This window comes from Mauremys mutica, chromosome 2, assembly GCF_020497125.1.
Source record: "Mauremys mutica isolate MM-2020 ecotype Southern chromosome 2, ASM2049712v1, whole genome shotgun sequence".
In the NCBI taxonomy this organism is placed as follows: Eukaryota; Metazoa; Chordata; order Testudines; family Geoemydidae; genus Mauremys; species Mauremys mutica.
The window spans coordinates 134,180,668-134,197,399 of NC_059073.1; positions in this window are offsets into that span (position 1 = coordinate 134,180,668).

Consider the following 16,732-nt stretch of genomic DNA (forward strand, 5'->3'; position numbering starts at 1 on the left):
TTGGAACAAGAGGATAACCTCTCTGAGATTCTGATAGGCCACAGTGTATAGCATAGTGACAATCATGAAATTCTGAGTGCTCGTTATTTTATAACAAATATTAAAAAAGTATATGGAATAGAATGGAAATGTAGTTCTGTGAACTACATTAGCAGCCTCAGTCCATTCCCTACAGGGGTCCATCTCACAAAATTGACCAGCAAGGTTGGTATTCTAGATGGTAATCACACCCCTTGGAGAAGCCAGAGGTTAACAGGGTATTATGCCTGACATCCTGATAGAAAGTAAGTAGGTAGAAGGGCCAGAACATACAGATCTTGGGAATTCTTTGGTGGTAGTGGAGGACTATCTAAACCCAAGCTCAGCGACACATGCTTTAACTGCATCTTCACTACAAAGTGGGCAGGTGAGAGCATGCCTTAAAGTGAAAAATGGGCTGTATCTTGTACCCCCAGCTGTGTAAGCAAGCATGAGTTCAAAAGCACATGCGAGCACATGCTGAAAGGTTTTGTGCATGGATGGTAGAAGGGTTTGGTCTAAAACAAATGTAAGAATGTGGCATAAATCTACAGTGTAGTCATACCCTAAGAGGTGGTACTTGAAGAAGAAAGTTGGGCACATTGGCATGGCAGTTGAGGGTGCAGGAAAGTTGGATTGCTACGACCTTTGCCATACATAAGGCCCTATTTCAGCAAAGCACTTAAGTGCATGCCTAAAGTTAAGAATGTGCTTAAGTGCTTTTACTGAACTGGGGGTCAAATAGAAAATATCTGCTTGCAAGACTGATGATCCAGGACCTTTCACCAGCACAAAGTGAAATAAAAATGTACTTTTGAAAACAAGTACATAAAAAAACTGCATTTCATTAGCATTAAACTTTAGATTCCTAATAGCTGATTTAATCACAATTAAAATTTATAAGTGATTGTTGTGCTTTGGATATCAAATGTGCTTCAAGGGTTGTCAGATCCTGGATGGGCTTGAACATCATGATTGCTGGGGCATAATGGCACCATTAGGTGACAACCCAAGGAGCATGAATTACGTCTGGGGCTTTAGCTGTTGTGTGGTTCCTCAATCTGTAGCTATCCAGTGCCAGTTTGCCTCCGAGTCGTCCTCATTAAAAGCAAATGCATCAAAATGCCAATGCAAATTGGAGCTAAATTCACCTGTTTAATTGGGCTGGGTGAGATCTCTGGTTACATTTCACTGTTTTATTCTGGAGATGCTAGATAGGTATTTCTCGGTTTCTAAATTGAGAAATATTATACTGCATAGGGACTACACATAATTTGAAATTCATTAGCTGGTAATGTTCATTCTGTGAAAATGAATGGTACGTATATATTCTCATGAGATTTTCGTACTCAAACTGCTATTAACATAATAGGGATGCTAATCCTGTTATATGTTGTTTGAAAGATTCTATTCTCTTCTACCTTGGTCTTTATATTGCACCCGTCACTGTAATAACTGTGAACCATGTTACCCCCATATCACAGATGGGGAACCTTATGCCCTGAGAAGTTAAGGCCTAAAACGTGCTCTATTTTAGAGTGCCCTATTTTCTGAGACATTGGGACCCTGATTTTGGAGATGCTGAACATCTGCAGCTCCCATTGACACACACAGACACACACCCCCTCCCACCCTCTCTCCGCCCCAAGTGGAGTTATGTCTGATCCATACTTCTGAAAATCTGACCCAAATTGTCTAACATTAGGCTCCCAAAAACTGAGGAACCCAGAAATGTGGCTTAAACCATAAGTCAGTGGAAGAACCAGGAATAAAACCTGACTCTCTTGACTGCCCGCCCCATGTTGTATCAGCCAGACTGCACCTCCTCATGCACCTCATATCTTGCATCCTAGAGTAGTGGTTCTCAAACTTTTGTACTGATGACCCCTTTCACATAGCGAGCCTCTATGTGTGACCCCCCCTTATAAATTAAAAACACTTTTTTACATATTTAACACCATTATAAATGCTGGAGGCGAAGCAGGATTTGGGATGGAGGCTGATAGCTCACAACCTCCCATGTAATAACCTCGTGACCCCCTGAGGGGTCCTGACCCCCCAGTTTGAGAACCCCTGTCCTAGAGAATCCCACTGCCCTGTACATACTATATACACTGCACCACTGAAATACATTCAGTTCCAGTTTGGAGGTTAGTAACCAACCCATGTAGCAACTGAAAGGGAGATTTTTGTCTAAGGACATCCAGACAAACTCTGACTTTTATATGAAGTGCCATGGGGCCTTTGATGTTCATGTGCTGGTTTTTAAAGCACTTAATAGATTGGGTTACAGACACCTTTCTGAACATCTGTCTCCCTTGTAGATGTAAGAGGGTATGAAGTTCTTGAACGGTGGAGTTTGTAAGGGCTGTGAGGATAGTGTACTGAATCTTTAAATCAAGAAGAGGGTAGGGATGGGGAAGCTCTCCAGTGAAGCAGAGAGAGAGAGAGAGAGAGAGAGAGAGAGAGAGAGAGAGGTTTTTGGGGTACTACTGATTTCCTTGTTTTAAGAAACTTCGTTGTTCAATGTTAGATAAAAATGGCTATCATTTTAGTAGGGGTACTCTACATATCTTTTCCTTAATGGCCTCAGAGCTATGGAATAGCTTACCCTGTTAATCTGTGAAAAATCACGGAAGTTCTTTCTGGGTTGTTACGCTTGACCTAAACCCGCACCCTTATTAATGCAGGTTGAAAAAAACTATTTGTTTCTGGCACAATGTGGTCATATTTTCATGGTTTTATGCTTGTTTAAATAATTGGTTTCATCTTACTTGTTTTCAGTATTCTGCATTTTCAAATGGCTTGATAAATAGGTCCCACATTAATAACATGTATGATAGTGAGTGTTAAAAGAAGAAAAATAAAAAAAGTCCTTTTTAGATTTAGATTCTGTTTAATTTGCTCAGAATAATCCATAGAGCTAGAAACAAGCAAAGGAAAGCACTAGAAAATGTACTGTTGGGGAAAGCACTAGAAAATGTACTGGATTAAAGCATAGGTACTATAGGCCAATTCCTAGGGCCTCAGTTTCTGGAGACACATGATGAGCACAGAATTTTAGCTTCCATTAAAAAAATTTTTTGTAGCTCCCATGGTTGTGAAGAAAAGCTTTAAAATGTGACCCAAATATAACTAATGCAGCATCCACCTGAGTCTGCAGACAGCCTGATACAATAACTGAGAGGTATGAAGTCCCCATGCATCTCAATGAGGTATTAACTGCAAGACTCACTTGTCCAAGAAAGCCCCATCAAAACAACCCCAACTGAGGACTGTGTGTGGGAGGTGGGGAAAAGTACGGAGTGTCCAGGCCACACAACCAACTAGATACATATGGGCTGCTGGAGTAAGTACTAGGATACCTCTATGATACCATGCCAAAGGAAAGAGAATCCCTTGCTGACAACCTTGATAGCACAAAGGGAGGGGAGACCATGCTGCTGCTCCTAATATGACAAAAGGACCCTCAAGTCATTGCCCCTGCCTCTTTGGGAGGGAGGAAAGGACCCTGCCACTGAAACTCCAGGTGTAGGTGCGGCCAAGGCATGGGGGCGGGACCATGGCCCCATGTTGTCATGTTCCAGGGGCCACAGATTACCTTAATCTGTCTTTACTGTCAGGAATAAACCTTCACTGTCTCCAGCAAAGAGGATGAACTTGATGCTTTCGTAAATGTTACCCGTCTCCAGCTTCTGTAATTCCTTTCAAAACTATTTTTTGATTCATTTACCAAACCTTGTGTACTTAACCCATTTCCTTTGCACACACATCAGCGATCGAGTTGCATAATCTCATGATTAAAACGCATAACTTGTGCCTTGATCTGTTCATTGCTGTAAATAAGCAATATGCTTTTTCAGGTAAAGCTGTCGCAGACTCGGCTGATTGAGTTGCAATGTTTAGTAACAATGATATACAATTTACTCTCTGCTTCGTATGTGGCATTAGTGGTGAGGTAAATTTTGCTGATATAGTTCTTATTATTTTGGGGGGTTGTTTTTGTTTTTTTTTAACTGCAGCTGCAGACTTTGCTGATCAAGCTGAAGTTGCAGCTGAAATTCCTTATACTTCACATACTAAACTGCACAATGGGTGAAATACTCTGCGTGCAGATGGCCTGTGAACGATTTAAATTTAATTTAAACTATCGAAACAGTGGTTCCTTGTGTCACGAAGTGTTGGGGAGTCAGGACCCTGCACCCTCAACTTCCTGCGATTCACCGTGACTCTCATCCAGCCAGTAAAACAGAAGGTTTATTAGATGACAGGAAAACAGTCCAAAACAGAGCTTGTAGGTACAGAAAACAGGACCCCTCAGTCAGGTCTATCTTGGGGGGTAGGGAGCCCAAACCCTGGTTTTGGGCCTCCCTCCATTTCCCCAGCCAGTTCCAAACTGAAACCCCCTCCAGCAGTCTCACCCAGCCACACACCACTCCCCCCGGGCTCCTCCTCCAGCCTTTGTCCAGTTTCCCTGGGCAGAAGGTGTCACCTGGCCCCTCCTGGGCTCAGGTTACATGCTCACATATCATCCCTGGAGAGAAGTCACATCCTGATGTTCCACCACCATCCATCACCAATGCAGTAAAACTCCCATGCAACATTACCAGGTTAATACTCCCCACTCCCAGCTCCGTCACACCTTGGCTTTGCACAGCCACTCCTATTTTTCTCTCTTACTAGTAGAAGCCCCACTTGTAAGCCATTGTGCATTCTTCACTTAACACAGCTCATCAGTGATAACTATGCAGTAGCTGGGATTCATACGTGTGCTGCAAATAAAAACACACTTTGCAGATCAAACCACATGTGACATGCATGTTCTGACTTATAAGATGAACTGCACATGTTACTTGTAGAGATGAATGCCTGGTGCTTGCTGAAATGTAGAGAAGAAGCCCAAGTGGCATCGAGAAGAATTCTGGAGTTTCACATTCATTTCAGTATTCAAAGAGTAAGTTCCCAGCCTTGCCCCTGGCAAGAGCCGAGTAATTTTCACCAGATGGCACTGCACTTCAGGCTGTTGAGGTTTCTTTTCTTCTTAAAAAACAAACAAACTTACTTTACTTTATAAAGCTGCGTATTTCAAGAGTTGAATGAGCATGTACTTTGCCAAACAATTTGCATGACTGTTGATTCTGATGAGGCTTGTTTTATCTATCTATCTGTCTGCCGTTATACAATTTGGGATTCAAATTTGGATGTTATCAATTTCAAGCATTTAAAAATATGAGTCAGACCCTCCAAAATGATGAGATTTGACTTAAATTTCATGAGATACTTTTAAAAATACATTTTGGCTTCTCTTCCTTTACTGTCTGGTTTTTGAACCTGTAGGGTACACTCACCTCATGTTTCAAGCTTTTCTCCACAACCACAAGGGCTGGTAACTTACTTTAAAAAAAAAAAAAAAAAAGTCTGAGGTTCTCATCTCCAGCAGCTGGGGCTTTAATGCATACACCAAGTAATATAAGACTCAAGATAAAATCACGAGAACTGGCAATACTTCTGTGATCTCAGTACAGTATTGTACCTATGCTGTGTATATGTTATTTAGTGCTGGGTGAAGTCTGTGTCCCATTCAGACAAATATTCAAAAAGGGAATCCCAGACTGTGAAAATCGATCTGGTCTAAAAACTCAGAACTTTTCTAGTACTTCCAACTCCATCCCAGGGCAGAAATGCTGTAAAACAGCTTCTCTCTCTCATTCTATTTCTACAGTTCACATGGCTGGCCACGTTTCAAAAGTTTGTCTTGTGTTTGGCTCTGCAAAGGGCAAAGGTCTGGGCAAGGTGGTGAGGGATTTTTGTTTCTGAACAACTCCATCCATCCCTGTTTAATGTGCATAACTTGCTAATAAAATACATACCTGCCCCAAGACCTCTGATCCAAACAATCCTGAACTTTGAGGCTGTTAGATGAGCCAAATGAACCCCCCATATATGAACAATCCCAGGTGCTGTCATGTTCCAAATGCAGATCTGGATTTGAATCTTGTTGCTTGATTTCATCCCTTGAGACCAATACACTTTACTGCTCCCTTTCCCAGACAGCAAAAGCACATCCTATGAGACTTCCTCATTTAATATGTATTTATGCTTCTAAAGCACTCTTGACAGTTTTTCCTCCCCTTCCTACATAAAAAAGAATTGCTTTTGTACTGCTCAGCACCACATTATCAATATTAATCCGGGGTATTTTTGTTATTCTAAAACCCCTTGTATCCTTTGTAAGGAGAAAAATGAGGATATAATTAATCTCTCTGTTAATCTTGATATTTGCATGGAGCAAGTGAACCAAGCTCTTCCAACTACTCGCTTCAGTCTTAAGAAGTGTTTGCACTGTGGTTCAGAAGGAAACTCAAGGGCTTTTTATTTATTTATTTTCATCTTCTGAGATTCAAAACACACAGTGGGAGACAAACATCCTAATTCCCAGTGAGTTTTATCTGGCACAGCATAGCAGTCTGAAGGCGTTTTGAAAGTGTCTGCAGCAGAGGGGTGTGGAGATGTAACAATTTGAAAAGGCAGCTCGTTCAATAAAACATGTGGCCTGGCTTGCTGTGTATGACTACGGCCTCCAAATGCAAGGGGCTAAGCAAGCAATCACTCAAATGCATGTTAAAACTCAGGCCTCGTGCTAAGGGGTGCTGAATGCCTGCAGCAGCATTGAAGACAAAGGGAGCTGGGGATGCTCAGCACTGCTGAAAATCATATCCTCCCACACCGGTGTCTGTCTGCATTATCTTAAGTGGGGAGATGTGTGCAGTTGGAGAAAGGCTACAATATTCTGCAGCCTTAACTGCGGAATCAGTATATCTTGTGGTCTATGTACTGGACTGCACTCAGGAGATCTGGGTTTAAGTCTGGACTCTGCCACAGATGCTCTGTGTGACCTTAGGTCAGTGCCTTAACCTCTCTGTGCTCAGTTCCCCATCTGTAAAAGGGAATAATACTCTCTGTGTCTGGCTTGCCAATTTAGACTATAAACTCTTTGTGCTAGGCTCTGTACAAACCCATAGTGAGAGACAGTCCATGCCACAAAGGGGCCCCATCCTTGATTGGGTTTTGTAGGTGCTACTGGAATACGAATAACAATCACTAATGGTGTCATTGCTGGTGACTTCACTATACAGCTGAATGGGGGATTAAACAAGCCCATAAATGCTAAGGGTTAACCCTTTCCTCCTTTTTAGGTACAGAGGTCCCCTACCTACAGCAGAACCAGTGCTGTTCTGCAATGCATTCTGGGATCTCTACATGGACTGTCTTGACTTGGTGTATGAAATAGGATTTGTCCCTCCTAGGTCTTATGCAATTTGTATATACATTTGGCGTTCACTGTGCCAAGGGGAAATCAAGCTTTGTGCAGCCTTATGCAGAATTCTATAGCATACCAGTCAGCCATGCAGATAGAACTTAGGAGTGGGTTTCACATCCAACTATATCAGTAAAGATCAAATTGTTGAATGCAGATGTAGTATTTCTGCTCTGTGCAAAAAAAACCCCAGAAGAAATATTGAATAGTGTACCAGCTCAGCCTAGCTCTGTATCCCAGCATTTAATGTATCAGGCTTCATTTTTCTAACCTGTGAGATCCAGAATGGTCAAAGTAAACCATCTGGCAGGGCCGGTGCAACAACTTAGGCAAACTGGGTGGCCGCCTAGGGCACCTAGTGGTTGAGGGCGCCTAAAAGCCCGCTCAGGCGAGGAGGTGGAGTGGAGGTGAGCTGGGGTGGAGGGGGCACGGGGGTGGAGCGCCCGCAGTAACGGGGTGGAGGGGGTACACAGGGGAACCGCTCCCCGCCCCAGATCACCTCCACTCTGCCTCCTCCACTGAGCACACAGCCCCCGCTCTAAGTCTCCTCCAATCGGCGCCGCAAGCCTGGGAGGGGAGGAGAATTAGAGCGACGCCGGTGTGCTCAGTGGAGCCGAGGTGAGCTGGGGTGGGCTCCCCAGGAGGGGTTAGCTGCCATGGGGAGGGTCTCCCCAGGCGGGGTTAGCTTCCGCATGGGGGGGGCTCCCTGGGCGGGGTTAGATGCAGAAGGGGGGTAGCTGCTGCGGGGGTGGGGGGCTCCGCAGGTGGGGGGCTGGGTTAGTTGCCGTGGGGGGAGGCTCCTCTGGTGGGCGGATGGGGGGGCGTGGTTAGCTGCCACGGGGGGATGGGGTTAGCTGGGTGCGGGGGTTGCACCGGCCCTGCCATCTGGAAGCTATGTTTAAAACAAAACCAAACCCAACAATGAATCTAATAAGTGGCAGACTTTTATCACATGCTGTCACTTCATTTGCAGGAACAAAAGGCTCCACTCAGATGCAATCTGGCAGATTTCCTGCGGTTGCAACTCTAATACGTTTTTTAACTTTATCCAGCAAAAGTTTCTTCAAAAAATTCTTGAGCATACAGGCAAGGCTCTTTTACTTCTGTAGAATCTGAACTGGGTTCCAAATTCTCCCTTGTAGCTGCCTGTGTTGTTTTTATTATGATTTATGTACAGTTGCATGCATCCACTATGTGCTAGGCATATTACAATCAGTGCTGGGTCTTCAAGAGGCACTTAAATGTGGACTGATCTGGGGCTACCCGAGAAAAGTTTGGTTTATGTCTTGGTCAGCATCACAAAGGAACTCTGTGAGAAGCAGGGATAGAGTCCAGTTCTCCAGGGTGATATTCAACAGCCTTAACTGAGAGAAACATCCTTTCTCTTCCTGCAGTTTACTACATCATTCACTGCACACCCTCCAACTTCTGCCAGAAATGAAGCAGAGCAGAGGTCCTACAAACAACAGCCTCATTCACTACACAGCCCAGATTCATTCCCAAAGCACAGTCCATCTGGGGTACTGAATGAGGGAAGGATCTTATGGAAACTACAGTATGCGATCACGCAATTAAAGACTGTATGATAACACATACTCACAAGGAGGGTGAATTAAGGTTGCAGGAGCAACTTTAATTCTGACATTTCCTGAATGCTTGACCTTGCAACCTTAATGTTCTTTTAATATTTTTTGTTTTGGTTTGGTTTGGTTTTGGATGTGATAGGTAGATTAGATCGTTAGTTAGATTTTTATGCTAGAAAGTTATTTCCATAGGGGGAAGTGGTATAGAATAAGAGAGAAGCTCCAGTAGTATCCTTTCTAAAATATGTAAAGATACACCATTGGATCACAGATCCACATCATGCATGCAAAAAGAGGATGAAATGTGGCATCTGGATAACCAGTATAATAAATAGCTGTATTTTAAGTGGAAGGTCAAGATTTATATTAGATTGTATTAACAAGCAATTTGTAAAAAATACTTCAAGTGCCATGCAAATGTGAACAATGTGCAATACCTGAAAACAGTTCATCGGTACTGTCCCACTTGATAGCTTGTCTTTCTGATCATTATTACATAGACTGGATCTTGATTTCTTAAGGCAAAGAGTTAGTCTTATTGCAACACTGTCTTGGCTGCTGTGTTACTGGCTTCTGTAATGGACACAGCAGAGCTGTGAAAGAAATATCCAAGATATTTATGAATTTTTAATAAGCGTCACATAGTGCACAGGAATCTGAATTTGTTTGATCTTGTGTTGTTGAGCTGCTGTTGTTTTTAAAAAAGAGAGAGAGAGGGAAAGAAAAATGCTAATTAAATGGAGGGAAGGATCGGTGCGCTACTTAAATCAATATGGATCGGCGCTGCCTTGAAAACAAACAGGATTATATGTGGCAGGCTGGAAAATGTTACTTTCTCCAAGGCTGAAATTAAAGACTCATTTCCTATACACAGAAACTGGAAGACAAATAGTCCCCCATCTCAACAGGGCCAGTATCCTGCCTGTGGCTGGGGCCAATACGTGTTGCTTCAAGAAAGTGAATAAATCAATAATGAGTAGATGACTCCACCAGGGCTGGTAGGGGAGTTTGTATGCAGCACTTTAGCCACCAAAAGCATGAGTTTTTAGCATGTGAAGTAAAGCAGTGAATCTGTTCTTTAGTAGCTGTAGCAGATTCATAAACCTCTGTGGATCAGCTAGAGTGGGACATGTCACTCATAATGAACCATGGTGTTTAAATGCACCTGGCAAGTTGTATAATGTGTAGCTCGTCATAGGGGAGATGGAATCCTTCCTGACCCCAGGAGGCATCCTTCAGGGTGCAGTGACTCCTCAGCAGCGCTGGAGGCAAGAGGAGGAGGCTAGCCAGGCTTTGTTGCCCGCCTCCACCACACTGGAGCCTGGATTTTGTGGGCACATGTCACTGAATCCACTCCTGTCCCAGCAGCACAAAGAGGCTGAATCTGTTGAGAGGAAATGGGGTCTTTTTGTGGTTACAAAATCCTTCATTGAAAGGCTAGGCCAGCAGTTAGGGCAATAGTCTGGGATGTGAAAACCTTGGCCTGAGTTCTCCACTCTTCCCCAGGCTCCCTGGGTCACCCTGGAAGTCATTTGGGCCCAGATTTTAAAAGATTTTAGGTGTTGCTGCTCTCAGTATGGCAACACCTAACTGATTTAGGTGCCTAAGTCATGTTCAGAAGTGATGTAGGCACTTAAGACTTTTGGCACCTAAGTGTCTAAATCCCTTTTGAAAATGGAATTTGGGCTCCTAAATCGGTTAGGCACAGCAGTGCCTAAGTACCTTTAAAAATCTGGGCTTTAGTTTGCCGAGGCATCAGTTCCTCATCTGTACAACAGGGATGATGGTACTACAGTACTACTGCTAGGGGAATGATAAACACATTCCAAAAGACTGTGAGGGGAGCAGATCCTATGGTCTAGGGGTCACATAACTATCTTGGATAGATTGTGGCTCATGGATTTTATGTAAAGGGCTCTGGCCTGCTAGAGCAGCCATGCCATAGAAATGCTTTTAAATGTCAATCACACTTAGCCTAGAAAAAAAACAGGATTATTTGCAATTCTAATTTGTATTCTAGTAGTACCTTCTGGGATTGCAGCCTCATTGTGCTCGGTGTTGTACAAATTCATAGTAAGTGACAGTCCTTGACCTGAAGACTTAACATTTAAATAGAGGCAAGACAGACCAAGAGTGGGAAGGGACATAGAGGGCGAATGATTTGCCCATGGTCGGACTGCAGGTTTTCTGGCTGCCAGCCCGGTGCTGTTCTTACTGTCCTCCACTGTGGTGAATCCATTGCAACCTGACATTGGAAGCAATACCTAAAAGCTCCCTAAGTAAGGAGGTTCAACTCATACACACAACCATATTCAATTAAATTACACAGTAAAAATCCCTCCCACTCCCCATCCAGCTGATAAGACACTAAGAACAATGATGATACCAATTTAAAGAACACTGACTCACTGTCAGATTTCACTTGAAGCTTGCTATTCAAGCCATATTCTCTTCTTTTTCAAGAAGTACACCTTGAGCCAGATCCTCCTAGGTTCTAAATCAATATAGCTCTCTTGCAGCCACTAGAACTATGCCAGTTTATACCAGCTGAAGACCTGCAATGCACAATTTCCTTCAGACAATAGAAGCAAAGGTTCCTTACATATCTCGTTTGAATAGCTCGACCTGCATTTGTTCAGTCCATTAAGAGCAAGTATCTGCAATGGGATTTTTGTAAGCAGAGGCATTGCATGAGGAAGCTCATAGGCTTTTAATAAGTAATGCTTTAATTTTGTAACTGGATATGCAGGGATGGATCTTCTACTTGCATAGAATCCCACTGATACCAATGGGGATCCATGAGCATGTTAGGTTCCACCCACATGGATCCAGTTACAGGACTGGGGCTCAAGTGATGTTCTTTTATTTAATTTTTTTGGGGGGGAAGAAGTCCAGCTTGATTTTTCTCTCTCACATATGTTTTTTTTTCTTTCCTCTTGGACTTTCTGAGAAGAAGTGCTTGGATAGGAGTGCATTCTGGGAGAAGGGCATTTATTATGATCTCCTTTCCATTTAGAAACACTAATTCTCCACTGCCTTACACTGTGTGTCATTGACTCCTGTGCACAGTGGGTATAAAATGCTCCTCTTCTGCACTGGCGTAGTTTTGCACTAATCCCGAGACAGATTCTGTTCCCCTTACTCACACTGAATAGTATCTTTATTCAGGAATAGCCCAGATGGAATCACTGGGACTGCTTCTGGAGGAAGGCAGAATTCAACCTGAGTAACTGAGCAGAAGTTTGACCCTTGGAGCAAGAATATCTGATGGTACCCGGTGCACATCAGTGAATGGTTGAGCCCACTGAGCGGGACAGTGCAGCACGGGTGAATTAGCGATTAGAGCTTAATCTTTCAGGGTGCTGAGCATCCTTCAACTTTCACTGGTACCCAGTAGCATTGAGCCCTCAGGCCTCAGAGATGCTCACGTCCTGTCTTTTGCTTAAATCATGTATGCGAGTCATAATCCTCCCCAGAAGGACTACAAGGAGGGGAGTTGTCGGGGGCAGGACTAAGGAGTAGTGCAGATAGCCTGGTATATAGCAGTAGAACTGGCTGAAAAACAAGAATTCTGTTTTTCCAAAAAAAAAAAAATAATCAAGGTTTCACCATATGGTTTTGTTCCACATTGGGATGAAACTGATACCTTCCGAGGTTCTCTGTGAAAAAACAAAGAGAGAGAGAGAGAGAGACCACACCAAAATAGCCAGTAGCCTTGTGGTTAGGACACTCACCTGGGATATAGGGGTATCCGGGTTTATGTCCCTGCTCTGTCTGATTCTGTGCCCTAACCAGCAGGCTATAGAGTCCACCTCTCTTCATGGCCCAATGAATGATGTATACGCAGTGGAACGGATCCAGCAGGAGAGACTGAGGGAAGTCCAGAGATGTGAGAGATGCGAAGCAGAAAGGGCAGGGACTTGAATCTGAGTTTCCCACGTCCCAGGTGAATGTCCTGATCATTGGGCAATTGTCTGTTCTGGGGTGGGTCTCTCTTGTGACCAGAAATTCCATCCTGGATCTAAGAAACCAGCCCATTGAAAGTTTTGTCAAAACTGATACATTGCTGGGACATTTCACTTTCAATTAATTGATATTTTCCAAACAAACAAACAAACAAACAAACAAAAACCAACCCAAACACATTTTGCAAAAAAATTCCCGACCAGGCGCAATAGGAAATTGAGCTGAATTTCGAGAGGGGGAGGAGAGGAGGGGAAAGCCCTCAGATAAACTTGCTGCCTATTATTTTTGTCTTGTAAAGTTACTTCCAAATAAGAGGCACATAAAATGTCTAAGTGTATTAAGAGAACTTACAAATGGATTTCCCTTGCCTTGCACTTCTAATGTGATCTGCTCAGCAGACAGACTTTATTTTAGTTCATTTGTCTCAGGGCTCCAGTGCACACTGTCTATTCCAAAATCCCCTTATTAAATGAAGCCACAACTCAAAACCTTGCGAAATTAAAGTATGTATCTTCTAGGAAACGGTTCATAGATTCATAGACTTAAGGTCAGAAGGGACCATTATGGTCATCTAGTCTGACCTCCTGCACAATGCAGGCCACAGAATCTCACCCACCCACTCCTGTAACAAACCCCTAACCTATGTCTGAGTTATTGAAGTCCTCAAATCGTGGTTTAAAGACCTGAAGGTGCAGAGAATCCTCCAGCAAGTGACCTGTGCCCCATGCTGCAGAGGAAGGCGAAAAACCTCCAGGGTCTCTGCCAATCTTCCCCGGAGGAAAATTCCTTCCCGACCCCAAATATGGCGATCAGTTAAACCCTGAGCATGTGGGCAAGACTCACCAGCCAGCACCCAGGAAAGAATTCTCTGTAGTAACTCAGATCCCACCACATCTAACATCCCATCACAGGCCTTTGGGCATATTTACCTGCTAATAATCAAAGATCAATTAATTGCCAAAATTAGGCTATCCCATCATACCATCCCCTCCATAAACTTATCAAGCTTAGGATATGGCTGCACTTGCGAGTTGCAGCGCTGGTAGTTTGCAGCGCTGGTCGTCCAGCTGTGCAGGGCCAGCGCTGGAGTGTGGCCACACTGACAGCTACCAGCGCTGCAGTGTGGCCACATTTGCAGCATTTGCAGCGCTGTACTGAGAGGTGCATTGTGGGCAGCTATCCCACAGAGCACCTCGTCCGATTTTGGCGCTAAGTATTGTGGGAAGGGGAAGGAAGTGTGTGGGTCATTCCGCTTCCTGTGCCAACGCCCCATGGTGCATCGCTTCACTTCCCAGCAGTCACAGTTTTCCCGTCCACATTTCTTGCCATTGTGAGTGCAGCGCACTTTCTGTGAAATGGAGCCTGAGCTGCTGAGGACTTTGCTGATGACTGTCGCCAGCACATCACGTTTGGCAGTTGAGCTATTCCTTCAGTTCCAAAGTGACAGTGAGGAGTCCGACGATGATCTGGATTTGCCTGACGCGTGTGAGATGAAATTGCTTGTGGTGGTAATGGACATGCTCAGCACCGTGGAACGCCACTTTTGGGCTCGGGAAACAAGCACTGAGTGGTGGGATCACATCGTCATGGAAGTCTGGGATGATGAGCAGTGGCTGCAGAACTTTCGGATGAGAAAAGCCACTTTCATGGGACTGTGTGCTGAGCTCGCCCCCACCCTGCGGCGCAAGGACACGAGATTGAGAGCTGCCCTGATGGTGGAAAAGCGGGTGGCTATTGCAATCTGGAAGCTGGCAACTCCAGACAGCTACCGGTCGGTCGGGAACCAGTTTGGAGTGGGAAAGTCGACCGTGGAAATCGTTTTGATGCAAGTTTGCAGGGCCATTAATCGCATCCTGCTAAGGAGAACCGTGACTGTGGGGAACATGCAGGACATTGTAGATGGATTTGCAGAAATGGGTTTCCCTAACTGTGGAGAGGCAATAGATGGGACGCATATTCCTATTCTGGCACCACCCCACCTAGCCTCCGAGTACATTAATCGGAAGGGGTATTTCTCTATGGTTCTCCAGGCGCTTGTGGATCACTATGGGCGTTTCATTGACATTTACACAGGCTGGCCTGGAAAGGTGCATGATGCACGCATCTTTCGGAACAGTGGCCTGTTCAGGAAGCTGCAGGACGGGACATTTTTCCCAGACCGGAAGATCACAGTAGGGGACGTTGAAATGCCCATTGTGATCCTTGGGGACCCCGCTTACCCGTTAATGCCTTGGCTCATGAAACCCTATACAGGGAAGCTGGACAGGAGCAAGGACCGTTTCAACTATAGGCTGAGCCGATGCCGAATGACTGTGGAGTGTGCTTTCGGGCGTTTAAAGGGGCGCTGGTGAGCGCTTTATGGGAAGCTAGACTTGGGGGAAAGCAGCATCCCTGGGGTTATATCCGCGTGCTGCACCCTCCATAATATTTGTGAAGGGAAGGGTGAAACATTCAGCCAGGCATGGACCAATGAGGTACAAGTCCTGGAGGCTGAATTTGTACAGCCAGAGAGCAGGGCTACTAGAGATGCCCACAACAGGGCTACAAGGATTAGGGATGCCTTGAGGGAGGAATTTGAGGCTGAAAGCCAACAGTAATGGTTTTTGCCTTGACCGGGAGTGAACTGCACTGGTTACAGTGCTTTTAAGTGCCTGTGTTTCCCTTGGGGTTTGTTACCTGTGTTTCCCTTGGGGTTTGTTATCTTTCACTGTATGCAATAATAAAAACCGTTTCATAATCAAAGAAATCATTTATTTAAAAAAAAAGTAAAAGGGCAGGGGGGTTGGTTGTTGGACTGTACATTCATAGGTTTGTATATGTACTGCCAGGAGTGCTGTGCACTTCAGGATTATAATGCTGCATGGTGATGGGGGTTGAGTGCAGAGGGTAAGGGTCGTAGTTCTCTGGGCTCATAGGTGACCGTACAGGTGTCAGGGGCAGCTGGTGGTGCTGTAGGTAAGAACCTGGATGCTGGGGAACGGGGTTTGGAGCTGACATTGGTGCACAAGGGAAAGAGCTTTGGGATGGGGAGGGGTTGGCATGGTAGTGCTCTGCCTGCATGGCTACCAGTGACTGGATACAGTCTGTTTGGCACGCCATGAGGTTTATAAGCTGCCTCGTGGTTTTCTTCAGCGACAACTCCTTTCTCCTGCTTTGTGTTTCCTTCCAGTGCTGAATTTTGCCTCTCCATTCCTGCATAGTTTTATTGTCTCTTGCACACTGATTCAGAACTGCATTCACCAAGTCTTCCTTGCTTTTCTTAGGCTTCCTCCTTAGGTTCTGAAGGTTTTTTTCAGTCTCTGATAAGGCCGGTCCAGGACTAGTCAAGGACACTATAAAAATACAGCAAATGATACATTTTAAGAGAGCATGCATTGTGTATAATCTCAGTGAGTTAGTTTCCAGTCTCACATTGTAGCATTTCTCAGACATTTCAAACACACCTAGAGAATTCACAGCCTCGCAGAAATGGTAAGTGAGGGTAAGGCAGTAGAGTAGAAGTTAATAAAACCTGGGAGACATGTTCCTGCCGCAGTTTGCCTGGGCAGGGGGCTTATTGGTTCATGGGTGCACTGCTGTTTGTGGGCTTTGGGAAAGGCAGAAAGCTGCTGTTGGGACCTGCAAAGAAACAGTGTGCCTCCCTCCATTTCACACAGGAGTTAATACTTGAAGATATCTCCCTGCTGCGTGTTTCCTGGGAAGCAAGGGAGGGTCTCCTACAACAATGCGGATTCCGCCCTGGCCCCTATGCAGCTTGCCTGTGTGCAGCAATGGTCCCCCCACCCCTCCTGGAACAGTGGCGCAGACGCGTTAGCCTGACTGGGACAGGGACCACACTGGCTCTCCC